This window comes from Spermophilus citellus, assembly GCF_964194105.1.
Source record: "Spermophilus citellus genome assembly, chromosome: 4".
In the NCBI taxonomy this organism is placed as follows: Eukaryota; Metazoa; Chordata; class Mammalia; order Rodentia; family Sciuridae; genus Spermophilus; species Spermophilus citellus.
Window position 1 is genome coordinate 137779411 of NC_138185.1, and position 13009 is coordinate 137792419.

The window sequence follows — 13009 nt, forward strand, 5'->3', positions numbered from 1 at the left end:
CAGTCCCAGCCCCGACCAATCTGCACGCAGATGGCATGGATGAGGGTCTCCCCCCGAACCCCGGTCCACGCGGGGCGTCAGGCGGCAGCCGCGGGGTACGAACTGCACGAGACCGACGACAGCGGCACTGCGAGCGGCCACGGGCTGGCGAGTAGCAGTGAGCGTGGGTGGGGCGGGGGTAAGCCAGCCGAGTAACGGCTCGATTGTTCTGGCCTGGCTATGGCGCCTCTCCTCCCCCCCGCCATGGCTCCCCGTGTCCCTGCTCCGCTCCTCTCAGTGAGTGAAAGTGGCCGCCGCCGCCGCCGGCCCAGCGCCCGCAGCCGCCTCAGCGCCGCCGCCATCTTGGGGTCCCAGGAGCCGCCGAGGGAGCGAGCTAGGAGCGTTCACGTCCACCGCAGTCACCGTCCCACGGCCTCAGAGAGCGAACCGCGGCTCCACCGTCGGCGGGGCGACCCCCCCCTCCAGACCCCGCCCGTACCCCGCCCCCCCTCCGCCGCCGTCGCGGCGGCGGGGCCCCGCGGCCCGAGGTGAGGTGATTAGATGTGGGCGGGCGAACGGAGGGGGGGTTGTGTAGGCCCCGTTGCGCCCCTCTCTGCGGGCGACGACTGGGCCGCGTCTTAAAGGGGCCGTCGCCCCCGGCCCCTGGATTTGTTGGGGATAGTAGGATGGGTGTGGACACTCCCCACAGGGTTGGGACCTCTGGGACCTGGGCCTGGTCCTTCCCCCTCATACCTCTGGAGACCCAGGGTCACGCGATGACCTCAGAAACCCGAGGAAGCCCGTGGGGCACCCACATGTGGGGAGTGTGTTAGACCAGGTGCACGTGGGACCCGGTGGGGCGGTGTCGGGCTAACACGTGTGTGGGTTTGGGCTTGGGTAGGGGCAGGGCGGAGGCTGCTCTTGCTGGAGTGGGAATCAGTGAGAGTTATGCCTGTCAATTTGAACAAATGAGATCTAAGAGCTTGAGTATTCAGTGTCAATTTATGGGGAGCAAGTTGGTATGTGGATGAATCGTGCACGTTGCTGGTTGTTTTTGGGTGGGGGCAGACTAACACGTGCACAGACTTGGGAGTGTGTAGGTGACATCCTTTCTGTTTTTTTAGACTTTTGTAGTGCGTCTAAGCAAGTGTCATCTTATTTTGACGTTTCTTCTTGCGCTTGCTGATGAAAAGTACTACTTCCGTAATCTCTGAGGATGGAAGCCCCCTACAGTTTAGGAGTGATAGAGCCTAAGAAGGGACTTAACTATTTTAGTTAGTAACTAACTGTGCTCAAAATTTTTTGATTCTCACTGTCCCCGTTTTCCTGTTCTTTTACTTGTTTGGAATGGGGGAGAGAATTTGGAGGATGACCTCTCTTAACATAACAGATAATCAGCTTAGATTTCCAGTCAGTGACTTCCATGATTTCCTTGTGGCTTACCAGTGGGAACCTTTTTTTTTTTTTTTTTAAGAATTGGGGAGGGCTGGGGTTGTGGCTCAGTGGTAGAGTGCTGGCCTATCGTGTGAGGCGCTGGGTTTGATTCTCAGCAGCACATAAAAATAAGTAAAGTCATTGTGGCCATCTATAACTAAAGAAAAAAAAAAACCAACAACTCAGGGGTGCTTAACCACTGATCCACCTTCCCAGCCCTTTTTAGTTTTTATTTTGGAACAGGGTCTCTCTCAGTTGCTTAGGCCTTTGCTTAGTTGCTGATGCTGGCTCTGAATTTGTGTTCCTCCAGCCTCAGCTGCCTGTTTCTCTGGGATTACAACTGTGCACCACTGTGCCCAGAAACATATATATATTTTAAGAGCTTTATTGAGATATGATTCACACATGCGCGCGCGCACACACACGAAAAAGTCAGCTGAATTAGGTACAATAAAGTGATTTTTAGTGTATACATAGAATTGTATAGTTATTACCACTATTTGTCACCCCCCAAAGAAGCTCCTATGCAGTCACTCCCCATTTCCTCTCTTCCAGCTCCTTCCTTCCTTCCTTCCTTCCTTCCTTCCTTCCTTCCTTCCTTCCTTCCTGTTCCAGTAATACATAATATACTTTTCTTTCTCTTATTTTTGTCTATTTTGGACACTGCCATTTCATATAAAGGAATATTTTACAATTGGTGTTCTTTTGTGACTGGCTTCTTTCATGATATTTTCAAGGTTCATACCTGTTTTAGCATGTGGACTTTGTTCCTTTTTATTGCCAAATAATATTCCTTTTTGTTTATGTTTTGTTTGTTTGTTTTTTGTGGTGCTGGAGATTGAACCCAGGGCCTTGTACATGCAAGGCAAGCACTCTACCAACTGAGCTGTATATCCCCCAGCCCTTGGTTATGTTTTATAGTTGAAATTCTCAAGCCCTTCCTATGACAATTTTGAGATTATTGAGTCATTATATCCATGGGTTCAGCATTCTTGGATATATCCAATTTTGGGTTGAAAATATTTTTCAAAATTCCAGAAACTTCCAAGAAACAAAACTTGAATTTGCTATGGGTCAAGCACTATGAAAATCCACAAGAATGAATTGATAAATAGACACTCTGCTGTTGCTCCTCCCATTTCACAGATCCTTAGTCTCTCTTCAGCACTTGTTTGAGCATTGTTAACTTTGCATATCTGTCTTTTTTTTTTTTTTTTTTTTTAGTTGTTGGACCATTATTTTACTTATTTATATGTGGTGCTTAGAATTGAACCCAGTGCTTCACACATGCTAGGCAGGGGCTTTACCACTGAGCTAAAACCCCAGCCCACTTTGCATGTTTTTCTGTACTGTGTAGCTCCATCTGTGGTGATTGTGTCTGGACTGTACACATAGACTTTTTTCCTTGTTCCCTGAACAATGTAGTATAATAATTTACATAGCATTTACATTGTGTTAGGTATTAAAAGTAACCTAGTGATGGTTTAAAGTATATGGAAAGATGTGTGTAGGCTACATGTGAATACTATGTCATTTTATATAAGGGACTTGAACATTCTGGGATTTTGGTATGGGGGAGGCCTGGAACCAATCTTCAGGATATTGAAAAATGACTGTGTAGTTAAGTGTCACAATGATATTTTGGTAAAAAATTGAACTACATACATAGTGATGGCTGTACTGTGTAGCTGAGGTGTATAGTAGGTTATACTATCAAAGTTTGCATAAGCACACACTGCAATGTTCACAGGTCAGAAATAGCACATTACTTTCTCAGAATGTATCCCTTTTGTTAAGTGAAGCATGACAGCATATGTAAATGTTGCATGCCTTTTAGATTCTAAAGTGAATTTTGTTTTTAAGGGATTGAATTCCATTATGTTAGTTTATTGTGTTCTTTTCCTTTACATTTTGTTTTAGAAGAATTCAAGCCTACTTTTGGTGCTCTGCATCTTTTGATAATAAATAGCTATAGAGAATACAAATGTGATTAGAAAAGTTTATAGCTAATAAAAACATTTTGAATGTGTCAAAGTGGAAAATGGGTTAAGACAAGGCAACTGATCATAAACTGGTATTATAATTTTACTTAATCAAAGTTTGTCATGGTAATACTGAAGGAAGGTATGTTGGCTTTGACGGATGGTTCTTCCATCAACATGGGTAGGTAAGAAATAGACACCTTTTCTGCTCATGAGAAGATAAAATTTGGCTTAGGAATTTAATGTCAGCATACAAGTACACAAAAAAACATAAATGTCAAAATACTGTGATTTTTAGAGTAGTCACAATTGGATAGGATCAATGGGAAACTGCATTTGTGTAGGAAAGTAAGTGAAGTTAAAGACAAGTTTAAGGGCTGGGATTGTGGCTCAGCAGTAGAGTGCTTGCCTGGCACATGGGAGGCCCTGGGTTCGATCCTCAGCACCACATAAAAAATAAAGATATTGTGTCCAACTTAAAAAAAAAAAAGACAAGTTTAAATGTTGTTATCTTTTTGTTTTTTTGTACCAGGGATTAAACCCAGGTCATGTAGCCCCTGAGTCACTTTCTCAGCACTTTTTTGTATTTGATTTAGAGACCGGGTCACTCTTAGTTGCTTAGGGTCTCTCTTAGTTGCTTAGGGCTTCGGTGATTTTTGCTGAGACTGGCTTTGAACTCATGATCCTCCTGCCTCAGCCTCCAGAGCCGCTGGGATTACAGTGGTGTGTGACTGTGCCCACCTAGAAGTTGGATCTTTTTTGTTTTTTTAAAATATTTATTTTTTAGTTATAGGTAGACACAATATCTTTATTTTATTTTTACGTGGTGCTGAGGATCAAATCCAGTGCTTCACACATGGTTGGAGTCCTCTACCTCTGAGCCACAACCCCAGCCTAGAAGTCGGATCTTAAGTATCAGAATTGTAATATGGTAGGCTGTAGCATGTAGAGAATGTAAAGAACTTATCACTGATACCAGGTAAAAACTTAAGAGCCATATTATGGTTGGACATGTTGGCATACAACTGTATTCCCAGTTACTCTGGTGGCTGAGGCAGGAGAATTGCAAGTTAGAGGCCAATCTCAGCAATTTAGTGAGGCTCTAAACAACTTTGTGAGATCCCCTGTCTCAAAAGAAAAAAATAAAAAGTGCTGAGGTTGTGGCTCAGTGGTAAAGCAACTCTGGGTTTAATCTGCAGTACCCACTTCCAAAACCAAAATATGGCCATAGTATGTATCTTATGATCATTTAATCCTCAAAAAACCCTCTCTATATATCCCATTTCACAGAAAACATGTTCATAGATAATAATCTGTGAAATCAGCCAGTAAATGACAAAGTCAGTGTTCTCTTCTTTTTTAAAGCTCTTTGCCCTCCCACAAATGTTCTGGAGAGTATTTCATATAGAAATATAAAGGTATCAATAAGATTTTTCATGTAATTCATATCAAGTTTCAGTTGTAGGAATAATGGATTTGGTTTCTGATCCTGAGAGAGTGGATTTACTTGGGGTGGAAAGTTGATCACAGAGAAGCTTATTGCTTGTGTCTTCAATAACTATATAAGGGAGATTTCCTATGTGTTAGGTCAGAGGTAGAAGATTAGTAATAGTAAGCAAAGTTGACAAATTAGATACAAAAATCATTGTGACTTAATGAGGTCTGTATTTTTTTTTTTTTTTTTTTATGGTGCTGGGGATTGAACCCAGGGCCTTGTGGAGGTCTGTATTTTTTTTTTAATATTTATTTTTTAGGTGTAATTGGACACAATGCCTTTATTTTATTTACTTATTTTTATGTGGTGTTGAGGATCGAACCCAGGGCCTCGCATGTGCTACGCGAGCGTTCTACCACTGACCCCCATCCCCAGCCCAGAGGTCTGTATTTTTAATGGACTAAAGGAAAATTAGTAAATGATGCCATGCATTTATATAAAACCTTAACTAGCAAGGATTGATAAATAGTCTATGTGATGGTCTCTAGAGCAGGGTTCTTAAATTTATATAGAGTGTCTTTGATTCCTTGGCAGTCTGAAGCCTTTGAGCCCCTTCTCAGAACATGCTTTCTTATGGTGGTGCTGCAGATTGAATCCAGGGCATTGCACATGCTAGGCAAATACTCTACAACTGGGCTATGTTCCTGTCTCAGAATATGACTTTTAAATGCAAAATACAGTTCATATATTTAAAAAACAATTTTTAATATGAGAAATTTTCTTATTATTATAAAGTAATAATTAGAAGTAGCCCTGCTAATACTGCTATGGTGTGTTGCCTATATTCCCAATAGTAGGAAATGCTAATTTCAATTATAGGTTAGCAAAAATAAAAATGTAAATAATAATTGTTAGTGTTATTACAGTAGTGGGGATTGAACCAGAGCCTCTGCACATGTAAGCAGGTGTTCTACCATTAAGCCACACCCTGAGCCCCTTTATTTTGAGACAGGGTCTTGCTCATTTATTTGCCCAGGCTGATCTCAAACTTGCAATCCTCTTGCCTCTGCTTTGTGAGTAACTGGAACACCGTGCCTGGCAAAGATGTGAATCTTTTCCATCTGAGTTCATGGACTCCAGTTTAAGAACCCCTACCTTACAGAGTCCCGGTATATAACTAAGTTATTTCATATAGGGCACAATGGTGATTTTGGGAGAAGTAGGAATTTTTTTTTTTTTTTTTTTTTTGGTATCAGGGATTGAATGCAGGGGACACTCAACTACTGAGCCACATCCCTAGCCCTATTTTGTATTTTTAGAGATAGGGTCTCACTGAGTTGCTTAGAGCCTCGATTTGGCTGAGATTGGCTTTGAACTCAAGATCCTCCTGCCTTAGCCTCCTGAGTCATTGGGATTATAGGCATGTGCTACCATGCCTGGCAGGATTGACTTTCGAGTCATGTTCACAAGAACATGAACATGACTTCTTATAGGAAAAGAGCTGTTCATAGTTTTCTTAAGGAGAAATCAGTTAGTATTGTGGGAAGATACTCACTGGTTTTGGACTTAAAAAGACTTTAGTTCTAGTTTCAGTTCTTAATTGTAAAATGGAGATCATAATAATTTCTCCTGTCTGAAAGTTAATGATGTATTAATTTAAACAAAGCATATCAATAATGTTGATGGTTTTTCTTCTTTGAAGATATAAACATACTAAAAGCTGTGACATACATTTAGTTTTGATTTAGAGGAGGGGAAATTATTATAATGTAGGTAGGAACAACATGTATGGACATGAGGTTTTTCTCAGGGTATTCAAGTATATAGTATACCTTTTAGGAATGCCATGAAGAATATTTTTATTTCTTATAAAAGAAAAATAAGGTGCCTCCAGTTTGGTATGTTATAGTTAGGTTTTCTGGTAAAAAGTTAGTAACTAAGCAGAATAAAGTGTGGATAAGTCTGTCATATTTGTATGAATGAATAGAAAAAATGGCTAGTAACATTGTATCAAAAAGGATACTAGGCCAAATGGTCAGTTTATCCCTGAGAATTTTGCCTGAATATATTGCCAGAGAGCCAAATAAAATGTTAGACATGGACTGAGGTTGTGGTTCAGTGGTAGAGCACTTGCCTATCATGTGTGAGGCACTAGGTTTGATCCTCTGCACCTCATAAAAATAAATAAATAAATAAATAAATAAAGGCATTGTGTCCATCTGCAACTAAAAAACAATTTTTTAAAAATGTTAAAGTCATTTCCAAGAAGAGAATGAAAAATAAAATTTGAAAATGTACTGTTGATAGCTCAGTAGTATACTACATGTGCTTAGCATGTGCAAAGGCCCTGGGTTCAATCCTAAGTACACACCAAAAAAGAACTGCATCATCTTGTAAGAAACCACGTGTATTCACTCTTATACTTTTGAATGGTTTCCACTAATTTTAACTAAAGAAAGAACAAATTGAGCAGAAGAGAAATTTCCAGAAAGTGGCAGTAAAAATGAAGGTAATGGTCAGGCTTGGTCTCTAGGGCTTGGGTGTGGCTCAGTGGTAGAGCACTGGCCTAGGTTGCTTGAGGCCCGGAGTTTAATCGACAAACTGAAGTAGATTATGAATATTTTTTTTAACATTTCTATCTATCTATTTATCTATCTATCTATCTATCTATCTATCTATCTATTTTTATGTGGTACTGGGAATTGAACCCAGTCCCTCACACATGCTAGGCAAGCGCTCTACCACTGAGACACAACCCACTATGAATTGTTTTGAGTTAAGAAAAACATGAGGGTTTGGGTATGTATCTCTGGTAGAGGAACACTTGCTTGGCATGTGCAAGGCCCTGGGTTCAATCTCTAGCACCACAAAAAAAAAATTACAATGAGAAAAAAAGAAAAGAAAAACATGAATAATACTGGAAAATTAGAACTAGTTTGAAAGATGAATATTGCTTGACTGAGCTTTAATAGCGAGTAGTTTGTTTTTGAAACTTACTAGAGCAGAGAGTAGTTAAAAACAGACCAGATATAATTTAAGGATTATAAAGCCAAAGACTTTTGCGATCCAGCCCTAGTTCAGTTCTGGTTGATAAAACATTTATTGATATTTGTACCTAAGGGTTTATGAAACTCCTGTTTTGCAATATATTGAATTTTTTAGGTCTCAGGCTCTAAAATATTTTTGTCTAGGATGTCATTCTAATGTTAGTAATTATTTGCTGTTTTAGAATCAGTACACAATACATAATATTATAATAGATTAGGCCCCGGAACAGGCCTTGGACAGATTTTTCTATAAAGGGTCAGATAGTAAATGTCTTAGACCTTACAGCAACTCCTGCTGTTGAAGTATAAGAGAAGCCACAGTTGATGTGTAAGTGAAGGAGTGTTTTCTGATGAAACTTTATTTATTGGTACTGAAAATTTAAATTTATATAATTTTTAGGAGTTACAAAATGCTGTTTTTTGTTTTCCACCATTTAAAAATGTAAAATCCATGTTTAGCTTTTGTAAAAACTTTATCAAACTGGGTAGCAGGCTGGATTTAGCTTATAGGCCATTTCTGTTCCAACCCCTGTTCTAGAGTCTTGATTCTACCACTCTCTGCCTATGGTTACTTAACCTTTGAACCATAATTCTGTCTTTGAAATGGGAATAAGAACAGACTCTACTTTATAGAGTTATTAGATATAAACAAGATAACCCATGTAAAGTGCTTAGAAAGTACCTGACACATAATAAATGGAATATATTATTATCATATTGAACACCTTTATTTTACAGTGAGGTTGTTGGGACCCAAAAGGTGAGCTGATCGTGGTCTATGGCTTATCAATACATTTCAAGCTACAGCTCTTCAGCTACTCTTTCTACCCTATTGTGCTGCTTCCATCGTTACAGGAGGGTGGTACCATTTAATTCTATTAACATTACTGCTTGAGCCAGGTCTGGTGGTGTACACCTATAATTGTAACAACTTGGGAAACTGAGGCAGGAAGGTTGCAAGTTTAAGTCTAGCCTCAGTAACTTGGTGAGACCCTCAGCAGCTTAGGTCTAAGTTGCCTCAAAAGAAAAAATACAAAGGACTGGTGATGTAGCTCAGTGTTAAAGTGCCCTTGGGTTCAATTCCTAATAACTTAAAAAGAAAATTACTGCTTGATAAAATTGTTCTACTTGATAATGTCATGGTTAAACTAAAATTTACACATTTGTCAAAAGTCATAGAACTTTACAGCACAAAGAATAAACTTAATTTTTAAAATTCTTTTTGTTTATATATGACAGAGTGCATTTAAAAAATATTTTGTTTTAGTTGTAGTTGGACATAATACCTTTCTTTTATTTTTATGTGGTGCTGAGGATTGAACCCAATGCCTTGCATGTGCTAGGCGAGCGTTCTGCTAAGCTACAACCCCAGCCCCCAGTAGAGTGTATTTTTTTAAATGAAGTTTTTATTTCAAATATTTATTTTTTAGTTTTAGGTGGACATAATATCTTTATTTTTATGTGGTGCTGAGACTCGAACCCAGTGCCTCACGCATGCTAGGCGAACGCGCTACCACTTGAGCCACATCCCCAGCCCTAGTAGAGTGTATTTTGACATGATTTTTACAGATTCATGGAGTATAACTTATTCAATTAGGATCCCACTCTTACATGATGTGGAATTTCACTGGTGGTGACTAATAAACTTTATGCAAATAAAAAAAATCATTTAGGAGGTCAAGAGATTCCAGGAAGGGATTCAGACTGTGACAATAGAGTCTGATTATATCCCTGATGAGTGAAGCAATCTTAACTAAAAAGACAAAGGAGCAAGGTACTTACTTCACCAAACTTGGATATTAGTAAAATCTGTAAGACCAGTAACTGAACATAAAAACACTGTATTCTAATTGATAAAGTTACATCTCCAGGGGTGCAGGGTAATTGAACAGTTAAGTAAATGGATGATGAGAGATTGTCTTACTGCTGAAGTGGGAATTTACAGATAAGCAGAGGAGACTAGAATGATGTGTGGGTTAATGGATTAGAGTTGGAAATATCAGTACAAATCAATGTTTAGTTTAATTTAGATGCTGATGAGTACATATAGAAATATTGCTATGTGTGCATATGTGGGTTAATATATGTACATATATTTCCATGCTCTGTTAGCTGACACAGTTATAAGAAATGACACCCAGGAATACACCTAGTGCCTGGACCTTGGTTTTTAATATATTCTTCATTAAAAGGAACTAGGGCTCCTTGTAGAAATGCCTGATTCTAGGATTGGTGCAGGAAATATTTATAAGATGAGCCTTGAGCATCTGGTGGGCCAGAAAGGAAGGAAGGCTTTAGAAACAGCAGCAGGTGGGCCTGGGGCTGTAGCTCAGTGGTAGAGCGCCAGCCTTGCAGGTGTGAGACACTGGGTTCAGTCCTCAGCACCACATAAAAATAAATAAATAAAAAGATAAAAAAAAAAAACAGCAGCAGGAACCCCATATTGATGGGATATGTCAAAGGAGCACCAGAAACGATTGAAAAGAGCTCCCAATAGCCAATGCTGGCAAAAACTATTGGATTATAATTCATAGAATAAAGTAAATATCTGAATATAAATATAGTGATACAAACAATTGAATAAATTAAAATATTGCTTGAACTACTCCAATGGTGTGGTTCATGTCCTAGGAGTCTGCGTCACTTTAGCCTACACACATACACACACTCACACACACTCTCTTGTCTGTCCTTCTATTCATCCATCCATCCAGTCCATTCTGGGGATCCAAACCAGGGGTGATCTGTCTGTCTTCCCAGGACTGGGAATCTAACCTAGGAATGATTTACCACTGAGCAGCATTCCCAGCTCTGTATTTATTTTTAGACAGGTTCTAAGTTGCTGAGGCTGGCCTGGAACTTAAAATCTTCCTGCCTTACTTAGCTTCCTGGGTTACTATTACTGGGATTACAGGTGTGTGCCATCCTGTACTGCTAGACAGTTTTGGAGTCAGACAATGGATTTTAATCCTGGCTTTGCTACTTCTGGCATTGTGACCTTGGACAAGATACCTAGCCTTAGTTTCTTGTAAAATGGGATTATAATAGTATGTACCTGATACAAGGCTTGAGTTAATGCATATATAAAATGTACATAAGATGTTTTTAGCACATCAGTAAAATGTGTGTGTAGCCTCATTATTACAACAATATCTGATAAGAAAAAAATCACAGAATTTGTACCAACCTTGGAATTCTTTGTAATGGAGGTTCCTCCTACCCTGAGGCTTCTTGTATAGATGAAAAAATGTCTGACATTAATTTAACAAATATTTATTAACTAGGACCTAGTTTAGTGTAAGCATATCCCCTTGCTCATATTTGTTAGACTGTATAGCAAAGAGAAGGAAAATAATTATATTTGCTGTTAATATAACCATTACAGACCTGAGTGGCTTATATCTAAAGATCTAAAAGCAAGACCCAATTAATGTATGATTCAACTCTTGTTTATTTACAGAAGGTTTGTCTATAGGATGAAATATCTGAACTTTGATTTTCGGCATTCCCTTGGGAACTAGTTCTATGCAACTTCTCTCTTGGCACTAACATCAGTTAAACAAGTCCATTCCCAAAGTAAAAAGTGACATGTAGTATAGGAAAACTAATTATAAAAGTCATTTGGAATATCAGCTGTTTCTGGATGTCTTTTACATTATATTCTCTATAATTACCTATCATTTTTGTAATAATAGATGGTTAACTATATAGAACTGGTAACTAAATTTCCCCAGTCCTTTGTATGTGATTCCTATTTCTCACAAGTGACTGCTGAGTAAGCTAATGCTGTATTCCCTCTGCTGAGTTATGAACTGGGCTCTTAAGTTTCTTTGGGCTTTGAATTCAGTTCTTTATCACTTCTGCAGGAGGTTTTTTTTTTTTTTTTTTTTTCCTTCTCTGCTAATTCTGAATACGGTAAATGTTTTCATGGTTTGTGGTTCTAGCTTTGGAAGTTGTTGGAAGTCACTGGTTCTTCACTGAGAAGAATTTTTGGCTCTTTTTTTTTTTTTTGGTTCTGAGGATTAAACCCAGGGCCTCATGTATGCTAAGCATGTGCTTTACACTGAGCAACACTTCCATTTCAAATTCTTAATTGGATAAATTGTTTTTATTTATTTATTTATTTTTGTATTAAGTTTGGGTACTTTAATACCAGAAGAGTGTGTTTTTTTTTGGAACGGTACTGGGAATTGAACTCAGGGGCACTCAACCACTGTGCCACACACCCAGCTCATGAGTTGCTTAGTACCTCTATTTTGCTGAGGCTGGCTTTGAATCCTCCTGCCTCAACCTCTCCAGCTGCTGGGATTATAGGGGTGTGCCTGGCCCAGAAGAGTTTTGAAGTGTATCCTAGGGGTCACTAACATAGCTAACATTTTTTTTAGAATTATTATATGAAAAATCTGTCAACTTCTTCAGGAAACATTTATCCCCTTTGAATTTCTTTTTAATTTTGGTTCTGGGGATTGAACCCAGGGGTATTTTACTATAAACCACATCCCTAGCCCTTTTTATTTTTTGTTAATTTTGACACAGGGTCTCACTAAATTGCTTAAGACCTTGCCAAGGATGTGGGGGGAAGAAGAGAAGTTCAGTGGATTAGTCAAAGGGAAATGAAGGGAAGGGAACGGGGATGGGAATAGCAAAGACAGAAGAATGAATCACACATAACTTTTTCTGTGTTCATTTATTAATACACCAAGGAATCATGTATAGCTATAAGAATGGGATCCTAATTAGAATAATTTATACTATATCTATGTATAACATGCCAAAATACACTCTACTATCATATCTAAAAAGAAAAAAAGAATTTTAAAAACCGCCATGTGGTTAAAAATAAAAAAAGACCTTGCCAAATTGCTGAGGCTGACTTTGGGATCCTCCTGCCTCAGCCTCCCAAGCTACTGGGATTACAGGTGTAGTGCCTGGATCCCCTTTAAAATTTCTCCATATAGTAATACTTAGACCCTAAAATACTTTATAAAGAGGAATTAAACTTGTTTGGTCAATGTTGTATCCTAGTTGTACAAGATAAAACTCCCTTGAGGCATTTGTGCTAATAAAGGCTATTTCTTTTATTGTCCTGATGTTTTTGTTCCTTGCCTTCTTGAACATTATCTTCTAGGAAG

At 39.0% G+C, this 13009-nt stretch overlaps 1 protein-coding gene across 2 annotated transcripts in view; it reads left to right on the top strand.

Moving 5' to 3' along the window:
- INO80 (INO80 complex ATPase subunit) overlaps positions 1 to 13009 on the top strand; it is a 137550-nt gene continuing 124541 nt past the window's right edge. The window contains exon 1 of one of the 2 annotated variants that reach the window (XM_081293621.1): positions 1 to 527. The gene's annotated coding sequence lies outside the window, so the exon portion shown is untranslated. The remainder of the gene's footprint in view (positions 528 to 13009) is intronic. The other variant, XM_081293620.1, reaches the window with a different exon arrangement.